This window comes from Rattus norvegicus, chromosome X (genome assembly GCF_021556685.1).
Source record: "Rattus norvegicus strain SHRSP/BbbUtx chromosome X, alternate assembly SHRSP_T2T, whole genome shotgun sequence".
Lineage (NCBI taxonomy): Eukaryota > Metazoa > Chordata > Mammalia > Rodentia > Muridae > Rattus > Rattus norvegicus.
The window spans coordinates 130,863,374-130,880,071 of NC_141554.1; the positions used below are offsets into that span (position 1 = coordinate 130,863,374).

The window sequence follows — 16,698 nt, forward strand, 5'->3', positions numbered from 1 at the left end:
AAATGAGAACCTCTATGTTAGAGTATATGGTGTTTGTTTTCTCAATGGAATACTTGTCATTAAGTCCTTTTTGTCCCATGTGGTAGTTGTGACATATGTGTTGTTAAGCAAGCACATCGATATTAAATGTCCATTCTGTATTAAGTGGTACAGATCAGAAGAAACTAGATCCGAGAAATGGAAAGTCTTGAAAGGGAGCTGTCTATGAGTGGTGAAATGCAAAGGAGGAGAGCTAGATTTTGAAGTACAAACTATGAAAGATTGTTGAGCATCATGGATAGAATCTGGCATTTGAGCATGACGTTGAAAGTATGTCAAAGTGTGTAAGATGTTGCCCAGGGTTTCAGTAAGCAACTTCTTACACACTCATGACCCACTAAGGTACACCACTGTCAAGGGCGTGACAGCCACTCTTCTCTTTTAGAAACAATACAGGGAATGCAGATATTTTTGCTGCTTTCCTGTTCCATTTTGTAATGGGTGGATATATTTGGCAAAGATCCTCAAATTCTGTAGCCCTTCCCTCTGGGTCAGAATGACGATTTGGCTGCTTGCCTACCCAATCAACAAACAGAAAGAAGCACCAACCATAACAACAGTTTAACACTTAGAGCTGTATAAGAACAATTCCTCAATAAGTAAATCTACATGAACATGTGTGGAAAGACAAGTGCTATTTTCTGCTTGAGTCTGTGACTGGTAGAGAATCACTCAACCCTGTGATTGTATTATTTATACAGAACTCACTAGGGCACCATCTGGTGCTAAGCTAACCGCAAAAACAGGAAAAGCAAACCCAAAGCCAATTGTCTTCATTGGAGTTTTTGCTAATGACCTGTTCCTAGCCAATATTCCAAGTGATCACACTCAGGTTTAAAACAGGAAAAAAGACATTTAATGTTTCAAAGGGAAACTTAAATGGAATTCAGTTAGACAGATCTTTGAAAAGATTCTGTACCTATCTAGATCTTGATAGTTGAAAGGGCACTGCCACTATTTCAGGTCTTATTATATCTTATTAAGTTGTCAGATCAAGTTCATAGCATCCCATCTCTGAACCCAATTGCCAAAAATAAAGGTGAGAGGTGACCTTGCAAGACTATTTCCTGGAAATGAAAATTGAAGTTGAAATTATATAGAAAAGTATCATGAAATATAAGAAACACGTGCCCATAATAAAAATAATTCAAATCTCGAATTTTTTTAATCATAATTTTGAATCTCAGTAATCTCATTGAAGTAGTAAAAATAACAAAACAAAATAAGAAATGTATATATTTGTAACTTTTAATAACCTAGCTATAAATATTTTCTTTCATGTTTTACTAGGTTTTCCTAGATCTAGGAATTCTCCTTTTGACATATTATAAAATAATCTTTTAAATAAAGGTAGCTTAAATAAAAGTAATTTAATGTTTTACATGAATGTTTGTCATGTTTTTGGTTGTAGTTCTTTGCATTTGGAGCTAATTTACAAGTGTTAATTGATATAATTAGAGCTGATCAGTAATTGAAGTTCTCTTTGGCTCATGCCATATTTTTTTTTTTCATTTTAAGGGCTCTGATTCACTAACATCCTATGGCTACAGAGTGATTTTGTTGAGAGTATCCCCCATAGGCTCAGAATATTTGACAATATGGAGCCCAGATTTAGGAGGTAAACCTTGTTGGAAGAAATTCTCAGTGGCAGGCTTTGGGGTTTCAAAAGCCATATGCCAGTCCCAGTATTCTCTTCTGTTTGTCTGTCTGCTTCTTGACTAATGCTGAGGATGTGAGTTCTCAGCTTCCTGCACTCATCATAATATCCTCTGCTTCTTGGCATGCTTTTCTACCATGACATAACAGTCTGTAATTTTAATGCAAAATAACCACACTCTTCTTTAAGTTACCTTTGGGCACCGCATGCTATAATAGCAACAGAAAAGTAATACAGGGTGTTTGAATAGTTTATTCCAAAGCTAATCAAATAGGGTTGATGATATTAAGGGAGGCTCTCAATTAAGCATAATGTAGGGAGAAAGAAGTCTACAAAATAGTCTATAGTTCTTCTTTTCGATAATTAACTTTTGATTTCTAGAATGAGGGCTGTCAGTTATTATTTTATTATGTAAGATTAACAAACTTCCAACAAAAGCTAATTCATGGTTTATTTGGAAAAGTATAGATAACTTAGTCATTAAAATTTGCAAAACTGAATTCCTTTCAACACAAGTGCTATAATATAAATGAAGGTAGGCTTTGGAATCATTTCGGTGTGAATAGTGATTCTATTGCTTAACAGTTTTGTCCTTTAAGAAAAATGCTTGATTTATTTTAGGGTCATTGGTAATTTCTCATCTTTAAAAAATGATTCTAAAATAAAGAAATAATGCCTCTAATTCTCTGTCAATATTTTGTAAGATAGGATAATATTTACAGGAGGAGGAGGAGGAGGAGGAGGAGAAGAAGAAGAAGAAGAAGAGGAAGAAGAAGAAGAAGAAGAAGAAGAAGAAGAAGAAGAAGAAGAAGAAGAAGAGAAAGAAGAAAAGAAAAAGAAAGAAAGAAAGAAAAGAAGAAGAGGAGGAGGAGGAGGAGGAGGAGGAGGAAATTTTGCTGTAATTCCTGTCACTTTATTGGATGTCTATAAATAAAAATTGAATTTTTCTGTCACAAATGCTTTCTGAACTTTACGATGAGACTTTTTCAGTAAAAAGGATGAAGTTAGGAGGGAGATTATGTGGTGGATCCTAGGGCATGTTTGTAGGACAGCAATGGGTCATGGATAAGATTGAAAGCTATTATACACCAGAAATCAAGGTGAATCACCTGTTAAAAACAGTTGCTGCTATTGTAGAAGACAGAGGATTAATTCCCAGCACCCATCTGATAGCTCAAATGTCTCTGGAACTGTTGTTCCATGGATGTGTAATCTGACCACTATCTATGAATCTATCCACATAAAATAAAAATCAATAAATCTTAAATTTTTAAAACAATAAAATACATTGTAAACATGTATGGAATTTAAAAATCACACATATTAACATATTTAAAATTTTAAAGTAAATTATAAATATTTGAGATGGCAGATATGCCAACTACTTCTATATGATCATGATAATTTTGCACCACTGACCTTAAAACCTATGGAAAGCCGAAAATAGGTTAAACTGCTAAGTCCGCAGTCCAAATAAGCTATTGAAAGTGCCTTCATAAAACTCAGAAATTACCTTGTCATATATGCTATTGTATGAAACAATGGCTTACTTTTAATTAAAACATTTCTTTCACTCATCTCAAGGATCCATTTATTTCCAGTCCCAATGGTATCACATAGTCTACTAAAGAAATCAGGCAATTTATTCACATTAAAATCAGATTTCTACAGTTTTTTAAAAGTACTAACCTTAACCTAATTCAAACTGTATCTGTAGTCATGATAAATGCTACATTATTTATCTTTTATAGCTGACTTATACAAAATATCCATTGGCTACCTTTCAAGAGTATTCACTTTTCTCCCTATGTTTTAGGAAAAGACTGATATTTTTCTTCGATCTTTTGCTACAGAAGTCAGCTTAATCTTTAAGAGGCCAAACAAAACATACCATGTATGGTTGGTTTCATAAAGGCATTAGATACCATAAGTGAAAATCATTGAAAACTGATGATCATAGTACAGAGTACTTAGTTTTGATCCTAAGAATGTGTGTTGATGGATATAGGGTTGAAACATGTAGAACTGGCAAAAGGAGATCTGTGTAGTTATATAGTTATGTATACAATTTGATCACATTCAGACAACTCCAAAGGTCAAGAGTTGCTTTTTGAAAGATTCAAAGGCACATGACATAGTTTCTCTATCTCTCCATCTCCACTTTTCTCTCCCCCTCTCCTTCTTTTGTTCCCCCATCTTATCTCCCGATTTCTTCTTTCTCTCATACCATGATCACTCGCTCAGCTTTATAGATATTGAAAAACTTTCATCATCTTGAAAGTTTGTCATGACATACATGTTGAAATCGAAGATGATGCAGATACCTCCCATGATTCCCTCTGTGGTGAATATCTACAGGGAGCAGTTCTCCACATTCACAGCTATAACTTTTGTAGGTTGATGTCATTATGTAGGTGAAGTCAGACAAGATAAAAACAAGGCCTGTCATTGGACGAGAAGGAAGGGAGGTGGGAACAGAGGTTTTAGAAGGAGAGAAGAAGCCAGAGAAAGAAGGAGCTAGGAGAACATGGTGGCAGATGTTAAGATTCTTCTCTGCGCATAGATACAGGTTGTTATGACTATTTTTAAGGTAAGGGTGTTACAGGATTTTGTGCTATCTAGATGTGCAAATTATACCTTATCAATTGGATCAAAGATTATTGTGTGGTGTGTTCTTTCATTTGGCAACTTAATTGAGTTCAAGAGAATGTGTGGTGGACACATCAAGCCCGCCATGAATTGGGATGTGTATGCCTGGCGTGGTAACTATGCCAAGGGAACTATGAATGAAAGCAAAGAAAGTGGCAAGGTGCCACATTGGAATGGCTTGTGTACTGCCTGGGTCAGAGAGAGAGCCAGGGAGAAAAGCATGAAGCTGGACATGTGAGAACCGGTCGTGCCTTTTTCCTTTTTACCAACAACTTTCATTACTCTTTCTCCTGAAAACTGATGCAAAAAGTTTTAATAGTCTACATCAGGAAATTAGTGTTGCTTTTCATTTGAGAGGTCATTGTGTCCTGATCCAAGTTCAGAATTTTAGACTTGCTTCTTTATTGAGAATAGTAATGAATCTGCAATGAAATCTATGAGAGAGGGATTTAAAATTGGGGAGGAGAAACAAGAACATGAAAATGATGGATCTAAACCAATGCACTTCCTGTCAGTCTTCTACAAGTAGGAAAACCACACATCAGTCATTATAGGAAGAAGTGAAACTGAAGAAACACTGATTCACTGAGGTAAATTTCATCTACAAGAGTAAATGCAACTTTACTATTATCTTTAATGGTATGAGAAACATTGAGTCCCTACTTGGCCTGGCATAAAAATAAGATAAAAATCTGAATTTCTGTCTATTTTGTGTTTGATTATCACTTCTAAGGGCCCTTCAGTCAATAAGGATTTCTTTAATCCACCTCATAGGATGAGAGTAAAGACCAGAGGCTGATAAATACAGAGGCAGATGCTTGCAGCCAACCATTAGACTGAGCATGGAGACTCCAGTGGAGGAGTTGGGGAAAGGATTAAAGGAGCTGAAGGGGTTTGCAACCCCATAGGAAGAACAATATCAATATCAATCAACCAGAGCCCTCCAAGAGCTCCCAATTAAAGAGTACATATGAAGGACCCATGACTCTAGCTGCATATGTAACAGAGGATCTGACAACAATGGGAGGAGAGGCCCTTGGTCCTGTGAAGGCTCAATTGCTCCAGTGTAGGGGAATGCCAGGGCATGGAGGTAGAGGGATTAGGTAGGGGGAGCACCCTCATAGAAGCAGGAGGAGGGGCATGAGATAAAGGGATTAACATTTGAAATGTAAATAAATAAGGTATCCAATAAGAAAAAGACAATGAATAGTGAGGCCAAGCCTAAACCAAGAGTTTTAAATTACACATAATTTGGCCTTTTTATATCAATTCTATTGTTGAAGCCTAAAGCTCACATCAAAAACCAATAAATAAATAAATAAATAAATAAATAAATAAATAAATAAACAAACAAACATGAGGTTATTGTAACCTTTCATTTGCGTCTCTTACCCACGTGGACTCATAAAATAAATCCCTTTCTACTTTTAACCATCACTGTATATTTAATTACCCTATCTGGACAAGGAATAAGCTTAGTTTGTTGGGGCTGTCAGAAGCCAGACTTCTCATGCAAGCTGTAGTTCCTCTGCTTCTCCCATTTCTAACCACATACTCCTCCCTACAAATCTTATTGTATTTCATACGTTCTAGCATCCCTTTGCTAATTCTCTTGTCTGAAATCTTTAATCTTGCTTGACCAAGTATTTCCCACAATATATGCTTCAGTTCAACTGCCACCTTTTCACAGAAATCCTTCTTTATTGGAATTTTAGTATTTTCCTCAGATCCCCATGGTCACTCTCTACAACTAACTTCATTATTGTATATTTTTTTTTGTTGTTGTCTTTATTGGATAGATCACTATGTGAAATGATCTGACTTGCTTACATATATTTTCTACTTTATAAAATGCACGGATAGGCCAACTGTGGTGCCTTTTGTTAAAGGAATTTAAAATGTGGACAAAAGAAAGTACATTTAATATGACACAGTACAACTGTGGGGCGACTGGCCTCATTTATAAGTGTATCATGAAATGAGCAATAGAAGTAGGATACAGGGAGGAATCACAGAAATGCCAATTTGTTAAAATTCTTCTGGCATAATTCTGCAGCTACTCTAGAGAGAATAATGGGAAACTGGCTCGGGCAGCAGTGCAGTCCCACACTTTACAAATAGGCTCTGTACCAGCTAATTCTTTATTTCTGAATGTTGCTGTTATGAGTGGGGTCATGGACTTACATTTAGTTAATCTGAGGTTAAAGATTTGCATGGCTAGATATACTAATTCAGAGGAATCAAGTATTGAATTTGTCTCTTAGCCACAATAAAACACTACTCAGCTTTTATTCAGAGCACTATATTGTCTCAAATCCTAAAATAATCAAAAATAGTTCAGTTATACAGTTGTAATACACATTTATAATATGTATTTTATAATTATATATACATACATGCATGTCTCTTAAATGTATATGTCATATATGATCTAAAACTTAAAATTAATGAAAATTGGTTTATTATTCTCTATGATAGGTTTAATGTAGGATGTAGGAGCTCTAGCTGAAAAAAGATTATCTTGTCCTCTGTCTAATGTTATCAAAAACCAAGTTTGAGAATAAAGCATCTTTGAACTTTTGGTATAATTATTTGTGATCCTTCTATATAATTATGTTGTCACATTTAAGTGTGATAAAGCATCCTGCCTCTTGGTTATACTGGAGCAAAGTAGGTACTTTCTTCTAGTATTCATTGACTCCGGTACATAGCTCAAAACCTGGCTCCTAAATGAATCAAACAGAAAGATCCTGATTATAGCCCTCTCCAGCTCTATCCCTAACAACATTCTATGCATTCTGTAGAGAAATAAAACAGAATGAATTGAGGATATGTGAGACAGCGCAGAGGGTAATGACACTTGTCATCATTTTGATAACCCAAATTTGAGCCCTAAAACCCATATGATAGGAAAAAACAACACTAGCAAGTTGTCCATTAGCCTACACATATATGCCATTCACCATCACACCCCACAAATAAATGTAATTTAAAAAGTTAAAAATGAATCTACACTATGTGTAGCAATATCTGATAAATGTGGTTAATTTGTAGAAATTAATGAAGAGCATCTGTCCTTAAGTGGTTAATAATCTAATAGAAATAGAAAAAGTTTCAAAAACTGTATGTAAGCCCTAAGGAGCTTGTGTTATTTAGTAAAGAAAGTTCTAGAAATTCTCAGTGAAAATTTAACTCCATCCTTGGTGCTCTTTTTTTCTATCTTTATACATCTGCCCATAGCTATATACTCAATTATTGCCTATATGCTAATGTTTCCTCTTCTTTATAAATGCAAGCCACCTTAATAGTATATTCCTCTAAGGTTGTGTTGGAGTCTAATTCTATATTCTATCACAATCTTACCTGCCATGTACCATTCAATCATATTTCTTAAGTCTGTAATCTTATAGGTCTAGCCTGAGTCTTCTTTCTGCCATTCTCAAGTGATGATTTGGGTAATTAAACATTGATTTAGTTTCCTTATATACATCTCATATGGATGGTATAAAGCTTCTTACGTGGTGCAAGCAGCATTTTTCCATACTTCCTTACAATAGGTGTTCAATAAGTGATAATTAAATTTACTATAATATAATCTCCATATTGGCTTTAAATCACACTCTAAACATGATTTCTCATTGTTCTGCATTACCTCAGTATTCATACCCTGCACTGAAATCTCATTGTTTTACAATTGTTTAACTGAAAAAATCAAACTTTTTCTTCTTTATTCTTTTGCATCTTTAGCTTCTCCCATTTCAAATGTGTTCCTTCTCTTACTATTATTCAATATTCACATTCTCTATATAGTGCCAAATAGTTCAAGATTATGCTCACCTGTCACCTTCACAGTAAATAATAACCTAAATTAATTCCTTACATTTTCATCTGACAGATACACATATATCATATACATTCTATCTATCTATCTATCTATCTATCTATCTATCTATCTATCTATCTATCTATCTATCTATATCTATATCTATATCTATGTCTATGTCTATATCTATACCTATATATGAATGCCTAAAACACCCGGCTGGGGATTTAGCTCAGCGGTAGAGCGCTTACCTAGGAAGCGCAAGGCCCTGGGTTCGGTCCCCAGCTCCGAAAAAAGAATGAATGCCTAAAACAGATGAGCCAAATCACATCACAACTTATTAGAAGTGTTTATTTACAGTGTCTCCTCTTTTTCTTAAGGCTTTGACATAATTATTATGGTTCTCATTCCTAGGAAAATTTTTTCCACAGAGTTAGTGCCTAGTAACTAACCATATTGATTAAATAAACATTTTCATGTTGATATAATGCATAATTGAAGTATACTTTGGTGTGAAGGAGATTAGGGGGGAAAGTGGAAATATTTCTAGTGATCTGGCACTCCTGTGTGTGCGACTCTCAACACTCCTATCATTAACCTCCTACATCCCTGCCGCTGTCAAAAGCAAATCCCTCTTGCTTATTAAAAATAATCAGTTCTCCGACCTATTAAAGAAACACTAATATTGAGTAACTGGGCTCAAGTGAAATGTTCGTGTTGGATGGTTGAGAAGAAAGAGGCTGATTTTAGGGACAACTAGTATTAGATATTTTTTTTAGTATACAATGGGAGGTAATAAGGGGCCATTGAATGTTGTATTACTGAGTACAATGTGATACAGAAGATATTTTGGGGGAAGTAGTATAATATTGTATTTTTTTATTATATATAAAAGACAATGTGAAAGACAATGCGCTTTAAGTATTTATTGAAAACCAAATCAAATTTAGGAACCCTGAAGAGAAAAAATAGTCAATATATAGAAAAACTTTTGTGTAAGTTCTCTAGTAAGGAATTTACATTCATCACCATCCATTACCAGCAATATCTATACATATATAGTGCTTTTACTAATGGTGATTTGAAGAAGCAGAATTTAGAATGGTTAATTAACTTGTCAAAAGTTAAAAGGTGGTAAGTGGACAAACTTGGATTTAAACCATGTTCTTGGAATGTATGTACTCTTTACAGCAGACAACACAAACACAGCAAGAGAGAGAGGGGGAGAGGAAAAGAGAGAGAGAGCTAGAGAAAGCAAGAGAGACTATATAATTTGGAGATTAAGTGTTTTCCTTACTAGTGTGTTTTCCTGGAACTTCTTTCATTCCTATTCCACTTAATAATTGAAATTCTTATTTCCATGTTAAAAAGATGACTCCATCGTTTTAACTTGGAAGAGTTCACTAAAGTATGAAGTGTTAAAGCTGTCAAGAGACAGGGACAAAGAACTTGGTAAGTATCTCAACATTAATTTCATGTACACTGTCCTTTGTTTTCTTTTACCTATCATATTTTTTGTCTTGCACATACACACAATCTTCTCCCCAGTAGCACAAGGCCCCTACAAATTCTGTGGGGAAATTGTGGCTAATTTTTTTCCTCTGTAAAGTAAAGTTAAAACTAAATTTATATTGAGGAGCCAACAACCTAATGCTAGTTTCTTAGCACCAATTTTTTTCTCTAGAGACAAAGCTAAAGACAGCAAGAAAGCATATTTAGCTGTTTGTTCAGTGTTTTGTTATCTTTATAACGTTATGATGAAGACTCCTTAAGGGCTAGCCAAAGACCCGTAGCTCTGCCTTAAATTCGAGGAAAGAGATGTAAGACAGCTGTGAAGAATGACTGTTGTTTGGAGAACATTAGTTTTTCAAGCCCTGCATTTCAGCTTTGTTCTCTGATTTAAGCATTTAATTATGCTTTACATGTGGTATGTACTCAATAAATGTTTGCTGAGTAGTTGAACATGCTATTATACAGTCATTGAGTTAAAAACAATCAGCGTGGCAATATATTTAACAGATTTGTGTTGTTTGGCTGGATTAGTTGGCTAATTATATACCTTTTACAATTCTGTTGTTACAACTGCAAAAATGTAAGAGGTATTCCACCATTGACAGACCTATGAACTTTATGCATATAGCACAAAAGAGCAGCAGGGAATGCAAATGCATACCAGGGTCATTTCAAGAAGTCCAGAAAGTGAGGAAAATATTGAGATACAATGATAACGTCGCTATTTGCAGACACTTATTGAATGCTTCACTGTGTGGTTAGTACTGATAGTTAATATCCACTGCATTACTTTATATTAATATAAGATGTCAAGTATCAGCATTGTCTGTATTCTAAAAAATAACTGATGTATGGTAAGGTAAGTAGCATTTAAAAGGATATAAACAGTAAAGGAATATATCACATTTTAAATCGAAGGAGTCTATCTTGAGTCAGTACTATTACTGACTGAGCTACATGTTACTAATTATACATTGATATATATGTGTGTGTGTGTGTGTGTGTGTGTGTGTGTGTGTGTGTACATATTACATTCAATTTAAAGAGTAAAAAGGGAATGATAATGACTTCATGAGAGCTTGGGAATATTGACAGGGTGCTTTTTTTCTTAACATATACAAAGCCCTAGACTCAAATCATTTCCATTTTACAATTTCACAAATTTTTACATATATTGTGTCAACTATCCCCAAGTATAAAAATAGAGACAAAGAGGAAGGGGGGAGGAGGTGAAGAACTCTTGGAAAGGGGAACAGGAAAGGGGCAATGTTAGGAATGAAAGTAAGTAAAACAATTTTAAAAATATTCACTTTAAAATTAAAATAACTACAGCAACAAAACAACTAACGAGATAGTTTAGTTAGAAAAGCTGCTCGCTATAATCTTGATGACCTAAGTTCAATCCCTGGGAATTAAACAGAAGGAAAAGAGGACACATTCCTACAAGCTGTCCTTTGCCAAACATATATATTCTGTCATGTGTTTATACCCCAATAAAATAATTACATTTATTTTATTATGAATAACACCTGTTGTAATAAAGGAAATTTGAAGGCCTCCAGTTTAGACATAACCTAAGGACATGCCTGAGCTTGCCTTCTCCAATTAGGTGCTTCTATAATAAACTTTCTTCAGATCCACTATACAATGTCTTGTTTATAGAGTTGCATCTGCTTATATTTGTGTATTTCATAAGACTAAAACTTTACCTTTTCTATACCAGACACTAGTAACATATTTACCTAACAAAAGTTTGCTGATAAATTCTTCTCTTGCTTTTTCAAATCATCTTTTCAAAGCTTGTTCTGATACATAGGTCAAAAGAAAATGATGAGCACACTGTAAAACGGAAACCATTATTGAACACAATAAAAGGCCTAAGACATGAAAAATATGGCATGGTAGAGTGAAGATGTTGATATGCCAATTCTGCTCAAAATGATTCATAAATTCTAAGTAAATCAAGTTGAAATCTCAGAATCTCCTTTTTAAATATCATATGAAAATGGAAATTATTTCAAATAGTTTAAATGATTTTGAAAATGAAAAAAAAATGGGTTCTTTGTTTTGGTTAGTTCGTATTTTGTTTTTGTTCAGAGGGACTCATTGTGCAGACCAAACTGGCATCAAAATCATGGCAATCTTTCTGCTACTTCCTCCCAAGTGCTATGAATTACAGGCATGATTCAGAGCACAAGACTTTGGAAACAGATTTCAGAAGCTACAATAGGCAAGACAGCATAATAGTGTCATTATTGTACAGATGGATAGATTAATGAAACAATGTAGAGAATCCTAAAATCCACTCATATATATTTGAATATACATTAAAATGATGTTAAAGTAAAAAAAAACAAAGGTAAAAGTCAATACAAAGTATGTTTATGTAAATGATATCAGCACAACTGGATAACCATATGGCAAAATTACAATTCTGCACTTACCTCGCATAATATGCAAAAAAGCCCTCAAAATATACTACAGACCAAAATGTAAAACTCCTCGAGGAAAACACAGGAGAAAACTGTCATGATATTGGCAGATACAAACATGAGATGGGAACAAAACCCATCAACCATCAGTGATAAAATAGCTACGCTGAATTTCAAGATAAAATTTTTTAAGGCTTCCAAAGCATCTATCTCGACAATTCAAAAGGCCAGCTACAAAATGGGAAGGCAGCTTTCATATGCATTTAGCATGGGAAAGACATTTGTATATAGAATATATAGGGGGCACTTGTAAGCCAGTAAGTACAAAAGAGAAGAGTGAGCGTTAAAACTGGGCAGAAGATTTGAAGAACCAATATGTAACTAAAAGGAAAAATGAAGGGTCAATATACATATCAAAACATATGAACCATGCCTTCAAAATAGCCTTGGACTGCCTGTCTTTAAGCCCAGCACCTGGGAGGCAGAAGCAGGCAAATCTCTGTGAGGTTGTGGCCAGCTTGGTTTGTAGGGAGAGTTCTAGGACAGTCAGAGCTACTCAGTAAAACCCTCTCTTGAGAATGAAAATGAGAGAAAAACAAAACAAAACAGAACAGAACAAAACAAAAAAACAGTGCTCAGGTTCATGAAGAAGGAAAATGATGACTGCAAAGCCAGCCTATGGCTCAAATACTATGTATATCAATACTATGTGTGTCTCAAAAAAGTGACACTGACATTATAAGTCATTAGTAAAATGAAGACCAAAGAACAAAACTGGTCACCTGTATTCCTTAGAACTTCTAACAGGGCTCACCCATGCGGGGGCGTGGAAGAGAGGTAGGGGGTGGAGGATGGGGGTGAAGAACTCTGGGAGGAGACCACAGGAAGGGGAAAACTTTTGGAATGTAAATTAATAAAATAATTTAATATAAAAAGATTGAAACTATTAGGTAGGCACAGTCGTGCATCCCTTTAATCCCTGCATTCATGAAACAGGGGTGTGCAGATCTTTGTGATTTTGAGGCCAGCCTGGTCTATAAAGTGAGTTTCAGGATAGTCAGGGACAGACAGAGAAACCTTGAGTCAAACGTCAAACAACAAAAACAAGCAAACAAACACAAATTATTGATATGACTGACTCTTACAATGATTTAGAAAATAAAACATAACATCCCGTGTTCCTAGTAAGTCATAGCGAAAAAAAAATACGTGTATTTTAAATCTGGAATGAAATAGAATGAAATACCAGAATACATGAATGTAATCAGGCAGAGGATGGTGACAACTGACTCCAAAGAGCATAGGCTCACCTGAAGTAGGGGTGGAACATTCTATGACATAACTCTTATTAATGTTCCTATAGACATGTGCATTTCCCAGATCACTTTAGAACATGTACTTTAAAATGAGTACATTTGTTGCAAAGTAATTATACCAAAATAAAATTTATTTTAAATGAGTTTTTTTTTACATGTTCAAGTTTTCTCAAAATTTCAGTTTAAATTTCTAGTTTAAAATCTTGGCATTCAGTACAAAGAACACTAGAATAGGTCTTTCTAAGAGAAGAAAACCGGATTATGAAGAAACATAGTCATTTAGAATAACTGGAGGTTTCTAAATATACATATATTTGGAACCTCACAGTTCTCGTCATTTACTGCATTTTTATGCTATCTTTATGGATTTAACCCTTTCCATTCGGTTATTTTCCTGCTGTGCATAAGGAGCCTCTGACCTAGACCAGGTTTTCTAATCTAATTGTCCAATGTACTTGTGAGGGGTGTTTGACTTTAAGGTAAGAAATGCAGAATGCTTTCCAAGTTTGTTAATTAATAGCATCCCTAGACAAATATCTTCTTACTGCTGTGCCTGATTACTAAATCTCTCTGCTTCAAGGCAACAGATGGCTTAAGTTCTCCCAGAATTGAAAAGGAAATAATCTAGAATTCCTTGTGATTTGAATGAATAAATTTAATCAGGTTATTCTATTTTTTTAAGCTACAAATATCTTGGAGAAATGAAGATAATTAAAAGGGAAATGAATTCCTGATACCTTTTAATTGTGATTAATTGTCTTTATAATACTTGTAAAAGAGAGTGCTGCATTAATATTATTATTGTCAAATGGAACTGATATAACCCAAATAAATCTGAAATCTTACTTTTTAAAATGAGCATCATGGGCAGATTATAAGATATTAAGTCAATTTTTTAAATGATATGGGAGGGAGATGAGTTAGGAGAGATGAACAGAGTGAGGGGTGGATATGACCAAGTTACATTGTATATATGTTTGAATTTTTCAAAAAATAAGTAAATAAAATGCTGAATTGTATGTACAGCATAAAAAAGAGAGCAGTATGATACTATTGACTACTAAAATATTATTATAATTATGACCCTTTCTATATTTAACATTCAACAATATTAGTACTAGCACTATTATTATAATTTTTCTACACTGTATATTTCTTTAATAATAGATGCCTTGGGAAACAGTATTTTACTCTGTAGATTATAAAATAATGGACTCAGAAAGAGTCCAGAAAAATCTATCAGGTCACATATACTTAAAGGATTATAAAAACTACCCATTAAAAACTTATTGGTGGGGCTGGGGATTTAGCTCAGTGGTAGAGCGCTTACCTAGGAAGCGCAAGGCCCTGGGTTTGGTCCCCAGCTCCGAAAAACAGAACCAAAAAAAAAAAAAAAAAAACCAAAAAAAAAACGTATTGGTAAAATAGGACCTTATTTATATATCTTGACTTTTTAGGAAATTTACAATTTATAGTAAATAATTGAGTAACTTCTGGGGTTATCTTTTCCATATTCTGCAAAAAATTGGATTGAAAATGAAAATCTTAAAATAACTTAAGTGTTCAGAAATGTTGAGTGTAAAAATAAGAGGACTATAATTATGTTGTAATATTTTCTACCCATGTAGAATAGGATCATATAGTAGCTTTTCATAGTGATTGGACTTTTGCTGCAGCAGAAATAGGTCAATACTGGATCACACTGAAATAAATAATTGCATTATAACCTAAAGTCAAAAGAACATTTCACAAGTTTTGATACTTAATTTAAGCACTCTTTTACACAGTAATTCACTCAAGAATGTCTTTAATAGCTCTTGTAGCTAGCAACAGATAGCTTAGTTATGACTCCATATAATTTTTCTATTTTTGCAGTGATTTGGTTTTTTTTTTTTTTTGCCTCATTTAGTTTTAATTTGGGGGGGGGGAGTGAATGGTGGAAATATGTAAGATCTAAAAACTTAGAAACTTTTAAGGATTAACTTAGAACCTCCGATCCATACCATGAAATGCTTCAAAAACAAAATGATGTTCTGACATAAAATATTAGCTAGGATGGAAAATTCTTTTTGGGGGGGCTGTTATTCATCTTACACTTCCACATTGTTGTTCATCACCAGAGGAAGTCAGGACTGGAACTCACACAGGATAGGAACCTGGAGGAAGGAGCTCTAAACATCCTGGGGCCTCCAGTCTCTTAAGGGTTAGGTGCATCTTCTCTGACTGAACCCAGAACTGGGAGTCCTCTGCTGTATATGTATCGGGGGCCTCATATCAGCTGGAATATGCTGCCTGGTTGGTGATCCAGTGCCTGAGAGATCTGAGGGGTCCAGGTTAATTGAGACTGCTGGTCCTTCTACTGGGTTGCCCTCCTCCTCAGCTTCCTTCCAGCTTTCCCCTAATTCAACAGAGGGGTCAGCAGCTTCTGTTCATTGGTTGGTTGCACATAGCTGCATCTGACTCTTTGAGCTGCTTGTTGGGTCTTTTGGAGGGCAGTCATGATAGGTCCTTTTTGTGAGTACCCCATAGCCTCAGTAATGGTATCAGGTCTTCGGGTCTCCCCTTGAGCTGGATCCCATTTTGGGCCTGTCACTGGACCTTCTTTACCTCAGGCTCTTCTCCAATTTTATCCCTGCATGTCTTCCAGACAGGAAGAATTATGGGTCAGAATTTGACTGTGAGATAGCAACCCCATCCCTCACTTGATGCCCTGTCTTTCTGCTGGAGGTGGGCTCAACAAGTTCCCTCTCTCCACTGTAGGACATTTCATCTAAGGTCTCTACCTTTGAGTCTTGAGAGTCACTCATTTCCCAGGTCTCTGGTATATTCTACAGGGTCCTCCCAACTTCCTTCCTCCCGAGGTCACCTGTTTCCACTCTTTCTGCTGGCCCCCAGAGCTTCAGTTCTTTTACCCCATCTGATACCAGATCTTGTTCCCTACCCGATCCTTTTTCCCTCCCTTCTCCCTCCCTTCCTCCCCCTTTGTGGTTGTTTTCTTCTCCCTCCCGAGGGAGACTGAGGTGTCCTCACTTGGGCCCTTCAGCTTGTTGAACTTTTTGAGTTCTGTGGACTGTCCCTTGGGTATTCTGTATTTTTTTGCCTAATATCCACTTATTATTTATTTTATATATGAGGTTTTTGGAATCAGAGAAAGGACTGAAAGAGCTGAAGGGGCTTGAGACCCCATATGAACAACAATGCCAACCAACCAGAGCTTCCAGGACTAAGCCACTAGACAAAGACTATACATGGACTGACCCTGGGCTCCAA

The 16,698-nt window shown here is 35.3% G+C and overlaps 1 protein-coding gene across 2 annotated transcripts in view; it reads right to left on the reverse strand.

Annotated features, from left to right (window-relative positions):
* Tenm1 (teneurin transmembrane protein 1) overlaps nucleotides 1-16,698 on the reverse strand; it is an 889,292-nt gene that overhangs the window by 786,777 nt on the left and 85,817 nt on the right.